The 20,360-nt window shown below is 34.3% G+C and overlaps 1 long non-coding RNA gene across 1 annotated transcript; it reads left to right on the plus strand.

Annotated features, from left to right (window-relative positions):
* Positions 1 to 1,108: 1,108 nt before the first annotated feature.
* LOC108497609 lies at positions 1,109 to 17,455 on the plus strand. Its single transcript, XR_001874898.1, has 3 exons — positions 1,109 to 1,185; positions 2,742 to 2,807; positions 17,329 to 17,455. It is a non-coding gene; the product is annotated as an uncharacterized LOC108497609 (long non-coding RNA).
* The last annotated feature ends 2,905 nt before the right edge of the window (positions 17,456 to 20,360 follow it).

A 20,360-nucleotide genomic window follows, 5' to 3' on the forward strand; every position in this document is an offset into this window, starting at 1 on the left:
ACAGGCAACATTTTAGATAATTTCTTTCCTTTCACTTGTTTCCTTGAAGCTCTAAAATAATTCCTTCCTTCTAAGGAACTTTTTTTTTTGGGTTACACTGAGACCCATCACAAATTAGAAAAAGATGATCCTTGAATTCTTTACATTTATTAGACATGTTCTTTAACATGCAAAAAGATGTCTTGTTCAGAAACTATTTAAGCTAATATCTCTCTCAATGCTTGCTGTGAAAAAGATATGGATGAGAAACCACATAAAAACACTTGCAGAGTAGAATCTGAGTAAGATTTATACAGAATTGAGGCACATAACTTTAAAATTATGACAAAAAGTCTAAAAGTCCCTTACAGTTCATAGCATTTGAAATTGAAGACACATGTATAGAAGTTCAGTATCCTTTCTGAGCTGACTGCCTTGCAGACAGCTTGAACAGCTTCTCCATCTCAAAACCTAGCTATTGGACTCACAGTGCCTGATGTTCTGTAGAAGATAGTTTATCGAATATTCAGAGAAAACCTAGCAAGTCTCATGCAAATGTTAATTGAGTTACTTTTAAGAATTATTTTATACAAACGATTGTTATGACCTGCCCCAGAAGGTGAGAGTAAACCAGGTTCTCGTTAATTAATCCCTTGGGGTGGATTAAAGTGAAACGACACGGAATGATTGGTGATTGTAAACATATGTATGTAGAGTTTATTTGAGAACAATTTTGTTTCAAAAGAAAACAGGTCATTTGGTTGTTGTGATCTACAGTAATATGGTCTTATTAAAGCATAAAAATAACACTTAAGAAAGGATAAAAATAGAAAGATATATATAGTCACCACCTGCTGGATCCAGCGATGAAATCTGGTAGTTTCAGCTTCAATGCCTGTTGATTGAACTGATGGCCTTGATCTACTGGGCGTGGGGAAGCTCCCTCCAAAACTCAAAGATTTCGTGAGTTATTATACACTTCAAGCTCAGGTGGGAATGCCTTGTGCCTCCCCAGGGGTGGGGAGTTTTACAATGGATGATGTCACAGGACATGTAGTTAGTCTATGACACCTAAGGCATTACAGTTACCTATTATGTCAGCATCAATCGTGCTCTATTATGGTCCATCATCTGAGATGAACAGCCCAGGTTAGGTGTGAACATCACTGATGCTTCCTGGAGGGGTTTTCACAGCAGAGTCATCATGTAAGGGAAGATATTGGCATGATAAGAAGGATTATCCTAGCTTGCAGGATTTGCCTCTTATTAGCCTCTTCCCTTACCTGGAAATCCAGTTTGTAGCTTCAGATATGCACACTCTTCTGCACGTGGGATAGCTGGACAATGACACTCACTTACCTGGTCTGAAGGGCCTTTCAAAGCAGGCATATTCAGGGAGGGGTGGGCTTTGCTGGATGAGCAGCTTTTTTTTTTCAGTTTGCTACAGTGGACAAAAGACTTTTCATGATCTTAACAATGTTTAAGCCATTAACCATTTCAGTCTCTGACAATGATGGTGCATATTTTCTTTCCTATAGAAAAACCTATTAACCAGTGGGCACTGACCTAGGGTTTGATAAAACATTTCAGATTCCTGGGGGCAGTAAAAGAGACATCTAAAGAAATATAAGTCCATCAGTCAGTGGTGGAGAAATTTTGTATTATGGTTGGTGTTCTGGGAACAATTTACGATCAGCTTAAATGCAATACCCATTAACAACATGTATGCACAGTTCCATTATAGTTCTGATGTTTTATATGCAATCTACATTTTCAAGCTTTTATGCACTATAGAAAGAATGGCTGTCAATTGTCCATTTGTAATGTAAATGGTATGAGGTCTGAGACTGCTCGAACATTGTAAAATATTTGCCTTCTGTTCCTGGGAGAATCAATATTTTAATCTGATCTAATTATAATTTGCAACAATCTCAAAATGTTCTGAGCCATAAAATAGTGATCTGAGCACTCAGTCTGCTCTGAAAGGATTTCCTGTGGAGTCTAGTTGTCATTTTAGTATCAATTTATCCAAATTCTTACTGTCAAGAAAAAGAAGTCGATACCACAGAAAAGAAATGTCTTAATTTTGAAGACTGAGATAGAGCAAGTATGCACTCTACCGATTGCAGGATTAAGACTCTCTTCATCTCTTCTTAGTTACATTTCATGCAGGGTCTGAGATATGGGGAGGAGAATGGGGAATGGGGGCTGCTATCAGTTCATCACATGTTGTCTTTCCCTCTCCTTCCTCCTCACACTCTTCCCCTGCTCCAGCACAAGGTCCCTTCCACAGGAAATAGTCTCTCATGAACTTCTTCAGTTTGAGTCCTGAGTTGCAGATATTCACAAAGTGCTCCAGGATGGTTCCTTTCCATGGACTTGTCACAAAACATGTCTGCACACAGTATGGGCCAACCAAGTCTGGGTGACCGTACTTGAGGAGGGAACTTGGAAGAGATGACCTCCAGAGGTTCCTTCCAACCTCAATCACTCTGTGATTCTGTAACAGAGCCATTTTTTATTTAAATCTTTAATAACATCAAAATCTTCAGCTTTTGGGGTGGGGGCTGGGGTGAGATTATTTTGGAGAGTGATCTCTGATAATTCAGAAAGGAACATTACCATCTGTATTTTAAGATAGATTGCAATGCAGTCCTAAAGATAAAGAGAATATTTTTGTAAAAAATCATTATTTTGTAATAATTATATTATTTTATGAGTGCATAAAGGAAGTAATGATTTGGGTTGGGTTTGTTTTACAGGTGGAGTAGATGTGTAAAGTACATAATTTATGTTTGTGTTGGGGGTGAGGGCTTCTAAGGGTAAAGGTAGGTGATGAAGCTTACAGACAGAGAACATAAGAATTATTCAATTCTGGAATGAGTAATGCAGAGATCACAGATTTCTGTGAAAGAAGGCAGCACTGATTTTGTTTTCTGACTGTCCTATGTCCTGGGAGAAGGGGGTATGAAACAGAAATCAATCCACATTCTTTGGTAGAAAATTCCAGTTAAAAAGAGTGCTGTCAGAAAGTAACATTCATCTTTTCTTAGAATCATATAGTAGTAGATTTTCATTGCCATAGGATAAAAATTTACTTTAATAGTAAAAACTATTATTCAGGTTTTCAAAATTCACCTTTTCAAAGTGTGTCCATAAATCTGACATTTATAAGTTTTGCCTTTCTTTATGGCTTTCATTCCTAGTCAACTTATGTAACGTAAAATAAGCAAATATCATTTGTTCACCTATGGTTACAGATAAAAGTTTATATTCCAGGATTTGAAATTATAGTCATTCTTTCAGAGCAAATTGTCACTGTGGAAGACTCATTATATATTAGGTTATGTTGTATTCTTCATGGGTTTTATATAAACAAAATATTTGTCTGTCAGCCACTCTTTCTGTCACTGTGTTAGCCTCAATGTGAAACCAATGACAGTACTTAACACCACAATTAGCACTTCTAATTATCTTGCTTTTTGTTAGATCACTTTTCAATTTTATCAGACCAATTTCTTTCTATATACCTATTTACAAAGCTACCTGCTCCAAAATCCTGCAAGCTCGTCAAATGACAAAATTTTCCAGTTGTTTACTGTCACTTTGATTTTTATTTTATGAGCTTTTGAGACTCTATTCCCAGCAAAAGTTACATGTTGCCTAAATGCCATCTGTAGTTTAGATTCTCAATGTGAAAAGTACCTTCCACTAGCTTTTAAATCAAAATTACCACCAGCGTCAAGTTCCTGGCAATCACAGCAATTCAATTATTTCCTGATAGCAGAATGACATATTCTCCTGACTATATTTTTATTAAATACCTAAAAGCTATAAATCTCAGCAATTTGTCATTCTTCTGGGTAGTAATACACAGTGTGTCAGAAAGCTTTTAGTCTTTTGTTATAATAATAACAACTATATTTATTGTTCAGCACTTCGTAGTTAATGATCTATATATAATGCCTTCCAAAACAAAGATTGAAACTTACTACAGTGTAATTGTAGCAGCCATGTGTTACTTAGGCACTTTAATAATTTATTATAAATTTCTATTCTAAACATCTATGTGTAATAATGTACCTCAAAGAATGCTTTGGTGAATTTTCCAGGCTGACGAGACCAGCAGCAAATACTGGCTGAAAACTAAGTCTAAGATTTCTGTTTTCCTGCATGGTGCATTTTCTTGCTAGGGCTGAACTTAAAAAACAAACCATTGCCACTTACCTGTTTGGTCCTTTCACGCATGCACTTTGGAGATCTGTCATTATCCTCTCTGCCATTTGCTTTTCTACTATGCAAAATGAAATATATTGACAAAATCCTGATTGTAGTCCATACTAGATACTTGAGAAAATATTAAAAATACTATTTTATTTGAGTATTAATTTTTTTGTACCTCCAGGCATTTGACTCAACACATTTTTTTTTTTTGGTTAAAGTGTTTTTGGAGGCTCAGGGCATATGCTTCCAAAAGCAAATAATGCTCTTATCCAATAGGCAATTCTTCTCCAGGAGGTTTTCTCATTACATGTCTTATAATATTTATATGCATGTATTCTATTTAGCAGTGAGTTATTCTCTATATTTTCTCTGGAGACTTGATCCTGGTAATTATGCAGGGAAATGTTGCTTTCTAAATTTCTTAGATTAATATTCAATAACAACCTACTTTTTTTATTATTAATTTCTAAAACATTCACAACTTGTACTTGATAGTGAAGTAGTCTTAATTTGTTAATTTGTTCTACTATTCCCATGTTATTGTAATTCAGCTCTCATGGATTGTCAGCAGAAAGCTATTTATCAGCTGCGTCTTGTTCAACATACCATCACAGGGTTCCTCAACAACAACAACAACAACAAAAAAGTCACATTACCTTCCATTCTATCAGACATTCATTGGCTCCCAGATTGCAGCAAAATTGTTTTTATAGAACTCTATATGACTTTCTCTTCTCTCGCTTTTACTACCATATGTTTTTTCTTGTTCACTTTTAATCAACCTCACAGAACACTCTGAACAAGAAAAATCCAAATTTTTATTCAGTTTTTACAGACTATTAACTAAAGTCTTCCATGTATGTAGCTTTTTCTTGTAGCTTGGCTGTATGTATTATACTGTCTACTTACTCATGTAGTTAGATGATGCAGGAAAGGAGAAAAGAAGGGGAAAAAAAACTTCGAATGGAGAGAAAAACTTTAAGGAGGAAGCTGAAAGACAGGAAATATAACAAGGCATATACTCTTTATAAGACATCGTATAAGAGTCCTAATCACAGTAATATGATCCGTGCTACCATTACCTCTATCCCCAAAAAATCCTCAGTAAAGAAAGTTTCAAGCAACATCAAACAGAAAGATGATGTCAGGAAGAACAAAAAGTTATGATCAGCATATTTAATCAATGCTTCTGAGTATATTTACAAGAGAGGACACTAACTCCTTACTATTTGGCACTGACAGTAAGAATACTTTATCCTAGCCAACTGCAGAGTCTGTGTGGCAAAAGGATTAAACTAATTGGGAGATTCAAAAGTAGCAAATCTCTAGGATCAGGTAGAACTCAAGCCAAGTTATTTACAGGACAACAGAACTAATGTCATTCACAATGGAGAGAAATCAAAAATCAAGGCTCTAAAGGCTAAGGATGTGAAATAAGGGAGCAAAAGCAATATTATAACTTCCAGTCACTGGAACAGGAGTCTGACATGCAGAAACTAGGACTGCATATGTATGCAATCCCTGAAAGGAAATTTTTAAAAGAAAACAAACAAACATTCAGGTTGGAGCTCTGTTGATTTCCAAGTAATGTATTTACCAAAAAAAAAAAAAAAATAGTAATGTATTTACCAAAAAAAAAAAAAAAATCACTTATTGTATTCTACCTGCTTATTAATATAAGTCAGATGACATATCTTCTAGTGGAGACAATATTAGTGTGCACATAATGACACTAAAACTCTCTGTGTGAGACCTTCTATTCACAAAACCTAGGAATACCTGAAGCTTAGCCCTTAACATCTCTTTGATGTGGTGGATATTTCAAGCATATATAAATATACATGTAGGATCTAGATCTATTGTTTTTAGGTTTTCAATAGCATTTCACAATAAGCAACATGTAATGTATTATTGTTAAATTTCAAACTGTTTAATGGAATTATTCCTCAAGGAAATCAGCTGCTGTTACTATGCATCACATTTTATTTCAAATTCATAAATCTGTATTGATTTTCTGTGGCATATGATATTTGGGTAATAGCTCAAACAAAACCCATCTGGCACAATCAGCTGGGGATGCTGAATTTAGTGAATCAAACTGAAAAGTTGCAATATGCTGTGTCAGTAACAACGTCAGCTGTTCAAGAGGTAATAATTGAAACCACAAACGAAAAGAGGAATAAAATAATAATTTAAATAGAAAAAGATGAAGCAACAAAGCAAAGTACTTACTCTAAGAGTTGATTCCACAAATACACAATAAGGGTCTAGATTTGCTGAAGAAGAGCACTTAATAATTAATGAACATATAGCCTGGCCCTTGATTTACACAGTCAGAGAAGGCCTTTATTACATTATATAAAGCAGGGAGATATTGCTTGGATTTTCTAACCTGTATTCTAAGTAGCAAAGGGAATGCTGTAGATATCTGATATTCATGAAGTTCCTGAACTGGAAGGAATATCACTACATTTGCTCATGATTTAATGTTTGGTTCAATACTAAGGGCAGTAAAATAAAAATACATCCAGGGCAGTTACAGAACCTTCTATTAGAACTCAGAAAAATACATTTGGAAAATATCACTCAGTATGAACCTCTCTGGCTTAATTTTGGGCATCAGTGAACATATAATCTTTAATTTCTAGGTAGTTTTTGGTAAAATGAAATTCAACAAAATTCATCTGTTACAAAGTCATGAGTAAGGAAAACTAAAGTACTTTTATTTTTTCCTCTTTCAAAGCAAGTGGCACTCACACAGTTAAACATAAAGTAAGACTGCTATTTCAGGGTGATAGGTATGTTATGATTTTGGAAAGGTGTAGTTAGAGGTATGAAACAACTGAAAATATTTGATCAGTCTTGAGCTAGACCAGAACATGTATGCAACAACTGCTGCTATATTTGTAGTGTGGAGTGCAGCTCCAGATAACAGCATTTTATGAGATTATAGAGAGGAAAAAAATACTGCACGTGAAATAACTTATAGTTTCTTTGGTCTCAGATGACACCTACTTTGTCAGAAATATGGTTGTAATATATTCATACATAACAAGTTTTGGTTGCTTTTGTTGGTTTTTTGTTTGTTTGTTTTGTTTTGTTTTATTTTTTCTAAATAGATAATGAAATTTAACAGTGAATTTACAGAGAATGGAACCTTTTCAAGAATAATCATTTGAACTGTCTTAAACATTACGTAGGAGATAAGCTATCTGCATGAGGTATATGACAGTTCATTACAATGGGAATTTATTAATTTAAGATAAAGGGATTTAAATTTGGGAGAAATCATTCATACTTCTGCAATCTACATCAGTACATATCTTGCCACATCTTCACTGAAGTTAGTAATTCCAAGGTTAGGTAAAATGTTCAACTTAAAAAAGGATACAAGTAACTTGCAACAACTTCTAATCTTAACACAATAATAGCTTGAGGTATTAGTAAATTAGGATTTCTACTGGCACAATGTTCTTATGTTTTCATCCTATCCATCTCTTTCTGTTAATATTTTAGATTACTCACATGTTAAAAGATACTTTTTTTTCAATTTGATAGCCCAATTAAATTTATTTCTGCTCTTTTTAACAGATATCCTCAAATTGATATTAAAAAAATCTTTTATATGAAAAAAGTAAAAATAATTCTACTGCATTGCAACATTTAAATCAGAAAACCAGGTTTAATAGTATTATTTTCAGCATCATGGTTGAAGACTGGGCCATCTGTCCTGTGTTCCATGAGGCTATCAAGAGCTTTTGAGAAAGTCTGAAAACAAGATGGAAATATTAAAGCACTTTTATTCTGAATAAATTTTGCAACGAAGGAGATATACTGTTTACAATTTCTAAAAAGCCAGTTGGATTCATTATACGTGAATAACAAGTAACTGAACAGCAAGGTAACAGTGCATAAATCTTCTATTAAAGTCAAGAGAGAGATTTACTACTGACTGTAACAGACCTAAGATTTAACTCAGTCAAAAGATGAAACTTTTCTCATACTGAAACTTAGTGTGAGATCTTTTGATATCCTGATTTTTTGTCATAAAGTAGCTATACAAAATTCAAACCAGAGTCTCAACCCTAAAGGATGCATACCTGGGAAGAAAATTTTGTCAATTCAAAGATCTACTTCTTTCCTTTGCTGGAATGTTTAAATTGAAAAAAAAGTCATATGGAAAAGTACAGAAAATATTTTATTTGATTTAAATTTAGGGCTGCAATCCTGAGTACACACACAGAGAAATACACAGAACTTATTAAAATCAGTCTACCAGTTCTCAATTACTGCATTTTAAATATACGTTTGCTTCAGAACATTACCGCACAACTGAATGTAAAATCAAGGGCTCGTTTCCCCCACATACCTTAGTAGTATGTTTGAACTACATAATATGTTTCTGAACAAGCTAATATAGCCACATCGAGTAGTAGTGAAATGGCAAAGATAATTAGCAATTCTGCAGCACTGCTGAAGTACCTACTTCCATATCTTAGTCTGGTTTGCTTTAAACTTTTTAGTACTTCTTTATGGTGCTTCATTAGAAAGACACTAAATACATCCTGAAAAGGTTGAATTTGGTGGATAGGGTGTATCAAATCTTTGTACTTTTTTAAAAAATAAATACTCTAAAGCTAGAGCTAACTGCATTGTTTGAACACATAATGAATTTGCAGACAAATCTTGTCTTTTTTCCCTTTGCAATTTGCATTTCCTTCATTTTAGAACACATCTTCATGTATAGAATTGGCACCAGAGTTATAGTGTTAAAAATAAGATGTCAAAAGCTTTGTCTAATGTGCTTGCATATCAGGTTTCCCTCTACTGAAGCCCAGACGAGTAAAGGTGATGGTATGTCTTTAGCATATCCACATGGTTGGGTCAGGATTTAACCTAAATATGGACCCAGTTACCGGGGTTGAGAAGCTTTTCTGGAGTCACCGCTGCCAGTTTGTCAGAGAGCTGTTGAACTAAGAGAGCAATGAAATCTCTGTAGTCTAACATTTTAATTTATCTATCTATCTGTCTATCTATTTTCTTATTAGTAGGAGTACCATATTATTTCCTTTTGCTTTTCCGACCAAGTCAAAACTGCCTATTCTCCTGTTATTCTGACTTTATTTTTCTGGACTGTATGTAAAATTGCCTCAATATATTATAGCAAATGAAATCTGAGGCTGAAATAGGGAATTCATAACATTAGCAAAAGGAAATAGAAATGTGAGGGAAGAATAAAAAAATACCATGTACTAAGCATAATATTAAAATAGTTACATAAAGAATTTGAAGCTAGGTTATTGCATTTTGGTACTTTTCCATGCATACAGACAAGGATTTTTTTTTTTTTTTTTTAAATTTCTCCTGTTAGCTCACTTAAAATTTCCTTCAAGAGATGGGCAATGGGAAACTATCAAGTTGAACTATTAAATGTGTTCGAAAATACATTCTTGTATCAGAAATATATTATCCAATTCCACTTTTGTTGAAGTCAGTGAGTTATAGGACATAGCAGTAGAATAAGGTTGAAAATTCTACAGTTACATATGGCTATTTTAGGTTGGAATCTAAGTAAGATTTTTGTAGATAATTATTTTTTTAACAATTTTCTTGCTTCCTGTTTACTTCATTCTTATAGAATATGATTGTTTAGGGTTTTGTGACAGAGAAGGAGATTTCTCTGCCACCAGCTTCTCTCTGCAGACTACGCTAATTAAATAGAGTAACAATTTGAATGGCAATAAATCTGACTGTATTAAGACTCTGTGTCACTTTTGTCTCTCCTTCAATAAAGCCAGGAGAGATTGATCCTAAAGACTTTTTAATTACTGTGCATGGCATTAGAAATATTTTTTCAATCCTACCCTATCAAACTGATTGCTTAAACGTCAAAATCTATATACCCTGTATTAACCAGTAGGAGCTAGTTTGTTAGTGGAAAAGACAAGTGACAGACTGTCACATAAAATTCACGTTATTTTTTGTTTTGGAATAGTATCACAAGAGAGACTGATTTCCACTGCTGCAATATTCAGTAGATTATGAAATCTATGATTAGATTTCAACCAAGAAAGTGATGAATTTAAATATGCTAAGGATTTTTATGATATAACCGTGTTCAATACATACATGAATAATTATTTTTATAAATAGGGACTTTTATATACATTTTTCTTTTGGTATTCATTACAAGCTTAGTGATGTCAACATTATGTCTGGAACAAAGCAATGAATACATTTCCATGTTCACTTTGCTCTTATGAACATGGCCCATCTAAACATGGCTCCTTAATACAGGTTTTCTAAATATTTTAGTCCTTTAAAATCTATATCTCCTACATCTGCAGAACTGAAGTCACAGTTACAATTCTGCATCAGGTAAAGTTATCTTTAAAGTCTGCGCACCAGAGTGCTGACGATTTTTTTTTAATTTTATCAAGTGTTGCTCCATGTGCTTGAAATCTATAGTAGCAAGAAGGCTGCAATTATATTCTCACTGCTGAGTTGATGCTATTAACAGTTCTTAGTGTCTAAAGGATCCTCCCTAGATTTACAACTTTGTCCTCTATAGCAAGTGACCTGCAAGATAACCTAAGTCAGAGGTTAAAACAGGCTACAGAGAATAAACAAACTGTTCCTATGGGAGCTTTCTACGTGCAGTATGTTGTGGGACATAAGTTTCCACAGCAACTACAGATTCAGTATGATAGTATAACCTGCGTACATTATGCAATATTACTTATGATTCCATAAGCCTACCTAGTGTATTTGTATGGCCTCCTCACCTATTATGGTACTGAATATATTTTTCATCTCTCCTTGCTTTGCATTAAAACCAGATTCCTGAGGAATCTCATAAACCACAACAGCTGTTGAAATTATTTAAGTGCCTGGCGTGTACACATCAGATAAACCAACAAGTTCACGACTTTGGCAATTTGAGGAAGTCATCTTACATAAGAATGAACTGAGTATGACTAATTTCTACAGGATGTTGTTTTATAAATAATGGTGAGAGGACCTGGAAAATGTTTCATTTTCTTTCCTTTGTTCTTATTTATTTTTACAGGAGTAGGAAAATTTTATCTGTGGTACTATGAAAATGGTTCATTCTGCTAATATATACTCACCTATTTCTCCAGCATATGGGAGGGTAACCACATATAAGCAATTTTAAAAGAGAGATTTCTGGAAATGTCATTATTTATATAATTAAAATTTTCAAGAATTTATTTTTCCAGCAGTATATAGTCCCAGAATCTGTATATATATTTTTATAATATGCCATTAATAAGACTAATTACTTTTTATTTTGCTACACTATCACCTAAATTCTTATCGTCAAAGCTGCTCTGACAAAACTTAGCAGCTAAACTGTTAATCAGAGAGCTTTCATTATAAATAAACAAAAAACAGGGGAATAAACAGGTATGGTTATTTCTGAAGGACAGTTAAGTGAAGGAAATGAAAAAAAAAGAAAATGGTTATGATCTGTCTTGCTCCAGTTAGCAAAACACCTAAGCATATGTGAACTTAAACAAAATCGATCTCTTATTAAAATACATTTCTTAAGCTATGACATTGAGTGTGAAGCTTACTTCAATTGCATACTTCATTTGATGCTCCTTGCATAACGTAAGTTCTTGTGTCAGGTTTGTGTGTACATTACATGGTTTGACTGTTGTACAAATTCTGATAGTCTATTAGAGATTGGTATTGAATGTCTTACTGCCATCTGTGGCTCCTGTACCTGGGCTTTTCTTCACAGCTTCATTTGTGGAGGACAAACAGAGAAATAAGCCACATTTGTCTGAAAAGAAAAGGATGACTGGCAAAAAAAATAGAATCTAGGATTCATGCTTAGAAATCTAATAGGCAATAGGGAGATTTCTTTTCAAAATTATCACAGAATCAAAGAAACACAGAATATGTCGAGTTGGAAGGGACTCACAAGGATTATCAAGTTCAACTCAGCCCTTCACAGGACCACCCCCAAGAGTCACACCATGTGCCTGAGAGCACTATCTGAAAACTTGAACTCTGACAGATTCTGTGACCACTTTCCTGGGGAGCCTGGCAAATTAAATAAATATACATATTACACAAAGCAGATCCTTGCTTTGGATATATTTATTTTCTTCCTGAAAATACATTGTGTTCTAGTTGCGTTTATCACACGATTTTCCTCCAAATCCTAAACGTTGATTAGACATCACTGAAAATCATTAGAGGCACTATTTATTATGAAATCCTGTACAAAAACTAATAAAGTCCCATTTGTAGATGAGACTGAATGGAGTCCCTCACTAAATGAGTCCACCATTATAATCCAATATATGCTTTTGCTTTAAAGCCACTTTTCAATACATATTCAAGCTTGCAAGCACATTTGTGTATATATATTAATTCAGAGAACTGCTTCTCATTTTCCAAAATGTTGGAGTATCTTTTTGTTTGGTTGGTTTGAGTTTGTGTGGGGTTTCTTTTGGGTTTTTTTGTTGGGTTTTTTAGGAATGATGGGCAGAAGGAGAAGAAGGGAGGAAAGAGAGAGAAAGAGAGAGAGAAAGAAAGAAAGAAAGAAGAAGAAAGAAAGAAGAAGAAAGAAAGAAGAAGAAAGAAAGGAACAGAAAAAAGATTCGTTTAATAATCAACTCCTAATTTTTCAGCAATGTGATAAAAATTTACAATTGAATTGTGTGTGAAAATTGGTGCCCATTTTATTGGACATGTTATAGAAATGAGAGTTTCGGGAGTTAAAAGATAAAAATAGATCTTAATATAGCTAAATAAAACTTCTGTTACAGGCTTCCTGTAAGACTTGTAAAACCCCCTCTACAGCTCTTGTTCCATGCTCTCCAGTTCTGTTCTCTGACTTTTCTCACATTCTTTCTTCATTTTTCCAATAAAAAGTGTCATTTCTTTGTGGCAAAGTTTACTTTTTCCTGCTTTATTCATATTCAGTTAATTTGACCTATGTGAGTTGATGTAATAAGTTTTCCCCACTAGAAAATTGCTAAGGTAAAAGCAGAAAAAAGATACAAAAATAATAATTAATTTAAAAAATAAAAAATGAAAATGAAAGAAAAGGAAAAGGAATAAAGTTGGGAAAGGATGAGAAAATCTGAAAGAGGTCACTGACTTGAAATGACCATGAAGACACAAGTTATGCAGACACTATTTCGAGGAAATGCAATGATAGGTAAAATGCAATATAGCTCATAAAATTTTACTATAAAGCAATATAAGACAAAAGATATATATCAAAAAGCAACAAAAGAATTTGGCAATTAGTACAACAACAGTTCACCTCAGAAAAATTAGAATATTTTTTAGAAAAAATGAGCTTTTGTAAAAACTCAAAAGAAGAAATGTTTCTGTAATTCATGTATGAATACTTTGTCATTTTGTCCTCCATACTACAGATGAAAATAGTCCAGTTTGTGAGAACAAAACAAAGGTGGAATAAATATTTTTTGTTGAAAGAAGTGTAGGGATAAGATATCTTTAAGCCTCAATGTTTAGAAGCATCACATTGAACTAAGAAATTAAATGGAAAAACCAAGAGAATAAATCTTCCAAACCTCATGCACATAATTGAAATACTGAATATACTTGTCTCTTGTCTTAGGAAAAAGTATAAGCAATTTTTTAGAAATAATCCAGTTAGTCCAGATCTAGACTTGCTGAATTGTTGAAACTACTGCAGATGTGCTGCAGCATTCATCCTCATAGATTTTAATAGAATATTTAATTTTGGGGTCAATTTTATTAAATTTGGGGCTAAAAAGTGAGTTTCAGATGAGACTAAAATATAAACAAAGATGTAAATCATATACACAAGCTAGGTACTCTTTCAAGAGAGAAATATTTTCATTAGTTTATATTTGAGGGTTTTTTCCTATGCAGTATTTATAATATGTTTTATTATAGTCTATATATATTTTTTCATTGAGTAATAATGAAAATAAAAATAAGTTTTTCTATTAACAGGCCTCTGAGCCCTCTGTCCTTGAGATATTGTATTTACAAAACTGACTTATGGACCTTTCCCAGAAAAATCTGACGAATGATAAATTTTGTCTATGATTAGTCACATTTTTAGTTCTTATTTGCAGATGAATTTAGGTGCCTTTTCATCCATCTTTTATTAAAATCTGTTCTTTTTAGAACTTGTAAACATTCAAGTAAAAAAGGGAATTTTTTTTTTTATTCCTTCTATTTTGACAAGCTTGAGTGAAACTTAAAAGCTGATGGCCTATTTCTAAAGACACAAAGAACTGCGGATTACCAGTGATGCATAGATCGACTCTGAAAAAATAAAGTTCTAAGTAATATGCCTGCATAATGCTTATTGCTTGATACAGTATTTAAACAAAATTTTCTTTTGTAATCAAATTTGAGTAGCAGATATGCTTTTTGCTTATATCAAGGGGATGATCAGCTGGGGATGCGCACCCACTTTTGTACAGTTCTGTATGCAGTACAAAGTCTGAGCCAGACAGTGCGCAGTGCATATATTCTGACTAAGATAAGCCAAGTGAAATAAAACTTCTATTTTTCCAAAGTCTTTTAGAACCAGTAAAGATTTAATCAGCTCATATTGATTATATGACACTGTGTCCTGCTTCTTAATGACTAAGTCTGGTAGATTTTCACTTTGTTAGTCAAGACAAGGAAGGGTAACATTAAAAAATAAAGAGATAACTTCTTTTTATTTTTCTTTACACAGATTTTGTGTTTTGAAAATACTTTAAAGAATATTACTTTGGAGTTAGAAGAGAAGAAAAATCAGTTAAATTTATGATATCCATTAAGAATCAAATTAAAACTAGTATCACTATAAGATATATAGAACATATAGAACCCCAAATGTATTGAAAAATTCTAACAGTTACTGAACATTTAGCTTCTGCCTACAGTTTCATTTATTTCACTGGGAACAATAGCTACTGAACAGGCAACTAAAACTTGCTAGGATTTATCTCATAAGATCAATTTATTCACTTTTAACAAATTAGCAGGAATATAGGCACTGTCATTGCTGAAAGGATTTTAGACAATAGTCTCCTATGGCAGAACTGGATAGCAAACTTTAATTATCTGTTCCGAAATGCTATACTATCAACACATATAATAACTGTAGAGAGTAAATCAGTAAGTTTTCTTAGTCAGAGTTATTTTTCCCCTGCTTCTGGGACTACTAGCATATTGTTCCATGTCCAGACAAAATTGAAGTTCAGTCAGTAAGGCACAACACTTTTCATATTTGACTTCTATGTATCCCAAATTATTTATCTATAAATAGTATTTGCTCTCTCAGATGGACTTGGAATCTCAAATTAAAACTATGCTGCTGGTGTCCAGGAGACTTGATATTTGTATTTTAGATTTGCATTTTCCTTTGAAAAATTATATTTTGCCCCTTGATTTTCACACCCAGTTCCCTCCACACTGATTAATTTTAGAGGTCAGCCTTGAAATAGGCATTTCAAACTCTTCAGATGAGATACAGAAATTCTTGAGAGGGTGTCTTTACACATTTCAGAATAATGTACTCTGTTCAAAGGAATGTCCAAAGGCCTTTTCTGTGGAATAACTCACAGTGGGGAAAATCCTGAGGAAGAGTAAAGACAGCTGAACTCAATTCCACCTCATGTATCCATAGTGTCTTATAGAGCAGAAATGCAGTGTTTTCCAGAAATCTCCATCTTGCTGTTGGTGTGGAGTGTTCCATATCCCACTGACATATATCAGAAGACTTTCAAAGATCAATAAAGAACTTCCTCTTTCCCCGTTCAATCTGTTCTCTATATTATGTTCACCTTACTATCTGTTTCTCTTTCTGGAGGAATATCTTTAAAATAATAAAATACACTCTACAGTTAATGTTCTTTCATATTCCCATTGATCATTGTTTTTCCAAGTATATTTAATATGCTAATCAAAAAGATGTCTAGCAACAAATATGCCTAGCACCTAAGTTGTATAATGAATATCCTCTCACATAGTTTTTGTGTCAATAAGACACTGTGGATATGCCTTGTCCTTATTTAACAGTTTTTCTCCAACAAAACTAGTAAAGTTCCAGGTCACTTTTGAAAAAGAAAACTAGGGAGATATCTAAAGTTCATCATGGCATTTCATCCCTATAAAAGGCAATGGAATATACTTAAGCAGTTCCACTGAGGAATTTAGTGGAAAGTTTGCAGGATTATAGTGGACAGAGTAGACAGGACAGGGTGAGGCAGGGGGAAGAAATGCTGTGCACTTCTGTGCAGCAGTGAATGGAAACAAATAAGAATAGTGAAGGTTGAAATATGCATATGCATTAACAGATTCAGACAAATGAAAGGAAACCAGCTGCTGCTACATCATCCCTGAAGTATTTCTTTGGAAAGCAGCCTCCCTCTATCCATGTACTAAATTCTCAGTGCTTCCCAGTGGTCTTTACATTTCTGGCCTTTTAATGAATTTTATAGTAGAAATCTGCTCAGTAGTTTGTAAGTACTTGTTGCTTGAAACATGTATTCTCTTTCATTTGTTCATGTCACATTTGTTTAATGGGATTTATTTTGGATTAAGATATTGTTTAAGTAGACTGTGAACTGCAAAACTATCCATGTAGCAACAGCTGTTCTTGACAAGGACCAAATACATTTTAATAAAACTTCACTGAAGACCAAAAAATTTCAAGAGTGGTATATTGGGCACTTTATGGGAAGTTGGTAAAGGACTCATGAAGGACTTAAAAAAAATGTTCTTTTTTTTTTGAAATGTTCCCCTATTTTTTGCATGTGACTGTGCTAATTCAATTGTTATTATTGATAATTTTACAATAATAAGGATTGAGACATTATCTTTTTTTTATTCTGTGCTGATATGTAAGTTCTCTTCCCTAGAGATTTTTTTTAAGAGAATATATAAAGAAAAGAAATTTAAAAAAAATTTACTGTAACTAGATATGAAAAGGGGTTGGTGTCTATATATGGCTGTAATAAAAATTGAGGAATTCTATCTTCTCAAACCCTGAGTGGCCAAATTTTGACAGTGTCAAGCAGCTTGATGCCTACGTTGAGGAGCGTTCTCTTTCTTGATGTGTAGAGATTTGATGATCTCTGTATCCAGTGCTCTCTGTAGAACAGTGAAACTGTCTTGAATTCAACAAATGAAAGATTCAAGCATTCAGCCTGAAACTGAAAAGAGCCCTCTGGATAAAAGGAAAAATGAATCTGCGTCTTCAAGGTGGAAGATCTAGCCAACAACAAAATTCTCTCAATTATACGTGAGAGGTAATTAAGGAGTCTCTGGACCTAGGAATGAGACTATACAGGAGTTGTCACATATACTTTAGATAGAAACATTTCTAGTTCCATGTTTAGTCAATGTCTAGATATCTTTTATTGGGAAATCACTGTCAGAAAAACATTTTAACCACAACATTTCAGAATGCCTCTTCTACAAATCAAGAATAAATAATCGTTCTATGCAAATTAATCAAACTATAATTATTGTAATTATGTCTCACACAGTTGGCATTAATTATTGGCAGAAGCTCTCTGCAAGCTTTCCAGCTGCACATATTGTGTGCACTGAATGATAGAAGATCCCATTGATCAGCAGAACCACATGCTAAGGAGTCCAATTGTTTGACCAAAAGAAAGACATGTGTCCTGAAGGTCTTAAGTTTAATCCTTTCAGTAGAATTGCATCAGCAGAGAAATTTGAGAAATCCAAACAAATTGCTAAAGCTTAATGGAAAATAAATATTTTTCTGATGTTTAATGATGTGTTAGTGAGTGAAAAAGTGAGGAGACTCTAAAATATTCTGAAGATATTAAAAAAAAGGCACATAGCATTACTGGCTATTTCTGAGGCCTACTCAGGTAGGGTAGCTCCCGGAACAACGTTCTGGTGAAAGAAAGTGTCAAGAAAAACAGCCCTACAAGAGGGAATATATTACTGGACCTGTTGGTCACCTTTGCAAGTGAGCTAATCAGTGATGAATAGAGCTGTCAGACCTTTAAGAATGATTCCCATAGAGGACAAGAGTGCTCAGTCCTTAAGTGTAAGAAATCAAGAATGAAAGGAAAGATACTGTCAAGGACAAGACCTGCTGCTCAAATTAAAGGACAAGAAGGAAACTCACAGGCAGTGGAGGCAGAGACAGGTGTCTTTGGAAGAGTATAGGGCTGCTGCACGGTTGTACAGGGATGGAATGAGGAAGGCCAAGGCACAGCTGGAGTTGAACTTGGCAAGACACAAAAAGGATAATGAGAAGGGTTTCTATATGTATGTCAATCAGAAAAGGAAGGTTGATGCCAATTTGTGCCCCAAAGAAGGCACAGAGAAACTGCTCAGAGACAGAATTTTCAGTCTATAAGCAGGAGGTATTTATTTTCACGGTCGGGGAGCACCCAGGTCACCCTGGACAAACTGCTCCACTTGAGAAACGTACATTTGAGCCTTTTATACACTTTTTGCCAAGCAATTACATCACATATTATGAATATTCATCATATTGCAACATCTACTTTTAATATTCATAACAGGCAGAGTTGAGGCAGAGTTAGAGGCGTGGTCCTTAATTTGGGGAGAACTTCGGTGGTCGTTCCTGTCTTTCTTCATCATGAACTCAATGTCCTTTCATCATCATCTTCATAAACTTTTGAACCTTCCCTAATTTGGGTAGTTTCCTTGTGCATTTGGCAGGGATTTTCAGTATCTGGCAAGAGTACCTGATTTCTTGGCTTGTCCCTTTTCTTATTTCCCTTTGTTTTTCTTCCATATGTCCTTTTTTGTGTGTGCTAGCATTTTAGTTCTTTCTGTTCATGCTTGTGTTCCCTCATGTCAGAGTGTCCTATATTCTAGTGAATTTATTGCCTCCGTTATTTCTTAATACTAAGTTCTCTATGCCTGTATTTTGTGTTTAACTCTCTCTAATCCTTACATTGCTCTAAATTCGTTTTCCAGGTTTACCTGGCTTCAAGGTCAAATGAAGTGTTTAACCCCACAGTGAACATGATTGGCAAACTGGAAACAATAAATGAGGAGAAGTCTGAGGCATTCAACAGTTGTTTTGCCTGTCTTCAATGGCAACCTCTCTTCCCATACCTCTCCAGTGAATGGACCTCAAGGCAGGGGCTGGGGGAGCAAAGTCACTCCCGCTGTAAGAGAAGATAGTATTCATGACCCTGAACGTTCATAAGTCTACGGGCTTATAAGAAAACTGGAGACACAATTTTAAGTAGGGCCTATTGCAATAGGACAATGAGTAATGGTTTTAAACTAAAGGAGGATAGAGTCCGACTAGAAATAAGGAAGAAATTTTTCATAATCAGGTTCGTGAAACACTGGAACAGGTTGCCCAGAGAGGTGGGAGATGCCCCATCCCTGGAACCATTCAAATTCAAGTCAGACAGGACCTTAGCAACCTGATCTAGTTGAAGATGTCCCTGCTCATTGCAAGGGGGTTGGACTAGGTGACCTTTAAAGTTTATCCCAACCCAAACCACTCTCTGTTTTTATTGTTCTATGATTCCATGATTGTATGATTCTATGATACTGTTAAAAGCAGAATTGGAAGAACAGAATTAAAAACTGCAGGGTGATCAATGCATTCAAAAGCATTGGGAACTGTTCTAGTTTGGCAGTGGGTTTGAGCTGACTGAATACAATTAGTCATTCAATTTCTTGAAGAACATTCATGCTTTTTTCTTAATCTGTTCCTTTGTCTCTTTATCTCACTTCCTTCATCTCTCCCCCTCTTTCCTTCATTGCTCTCCTTCTTTCTCCCTCTTAATCTTTTCCTTCCTCCCTCTTCCTTTCTCTCTCTCTTTCTCTTTTCTTCTTCTCCCTCTTATTTATATATATAATTTCCTTTCCAAAAGACAGAAACACTTATTCCCTATCCTTCTCTCTCCTGGTCCATATATTTTGACAACCACCTTCAGAAGTAAATTCCTCCAGGCTTTCAAAAAATGTAGGTTTTGTTATTTGTGATGGGTTTGGGCTTTTTAACCTCTACTTGGCACACTGAGAGCTCACAGCTATCCTGAATCTTTATCTCAATACTATTATTTCCCTCAATGGAAAAGTACTTTTTTATACTGTGTAATTTCCTTTAGCTGTGAGAATAAAATGTAAATCTTCAGGCTCTG

This window comes from Lepidothrix coronata, unplaced genomic scaffold (genome assembly GCF_001604755.1).
Source record: "Lepidothrix coronata isolate B3197 unplaced genomic scaffold, Lepidothrix_coronata-1.0 Scaffold50, whole genome shotgun sequence".
NCBI classification, from domain to species: domain Eukaryota; kingdom Metazoa; phylum Chordata; class Aves; order Passeriformes; family Pipridae; genus Lepidothrix; species Lepidothrix coronata.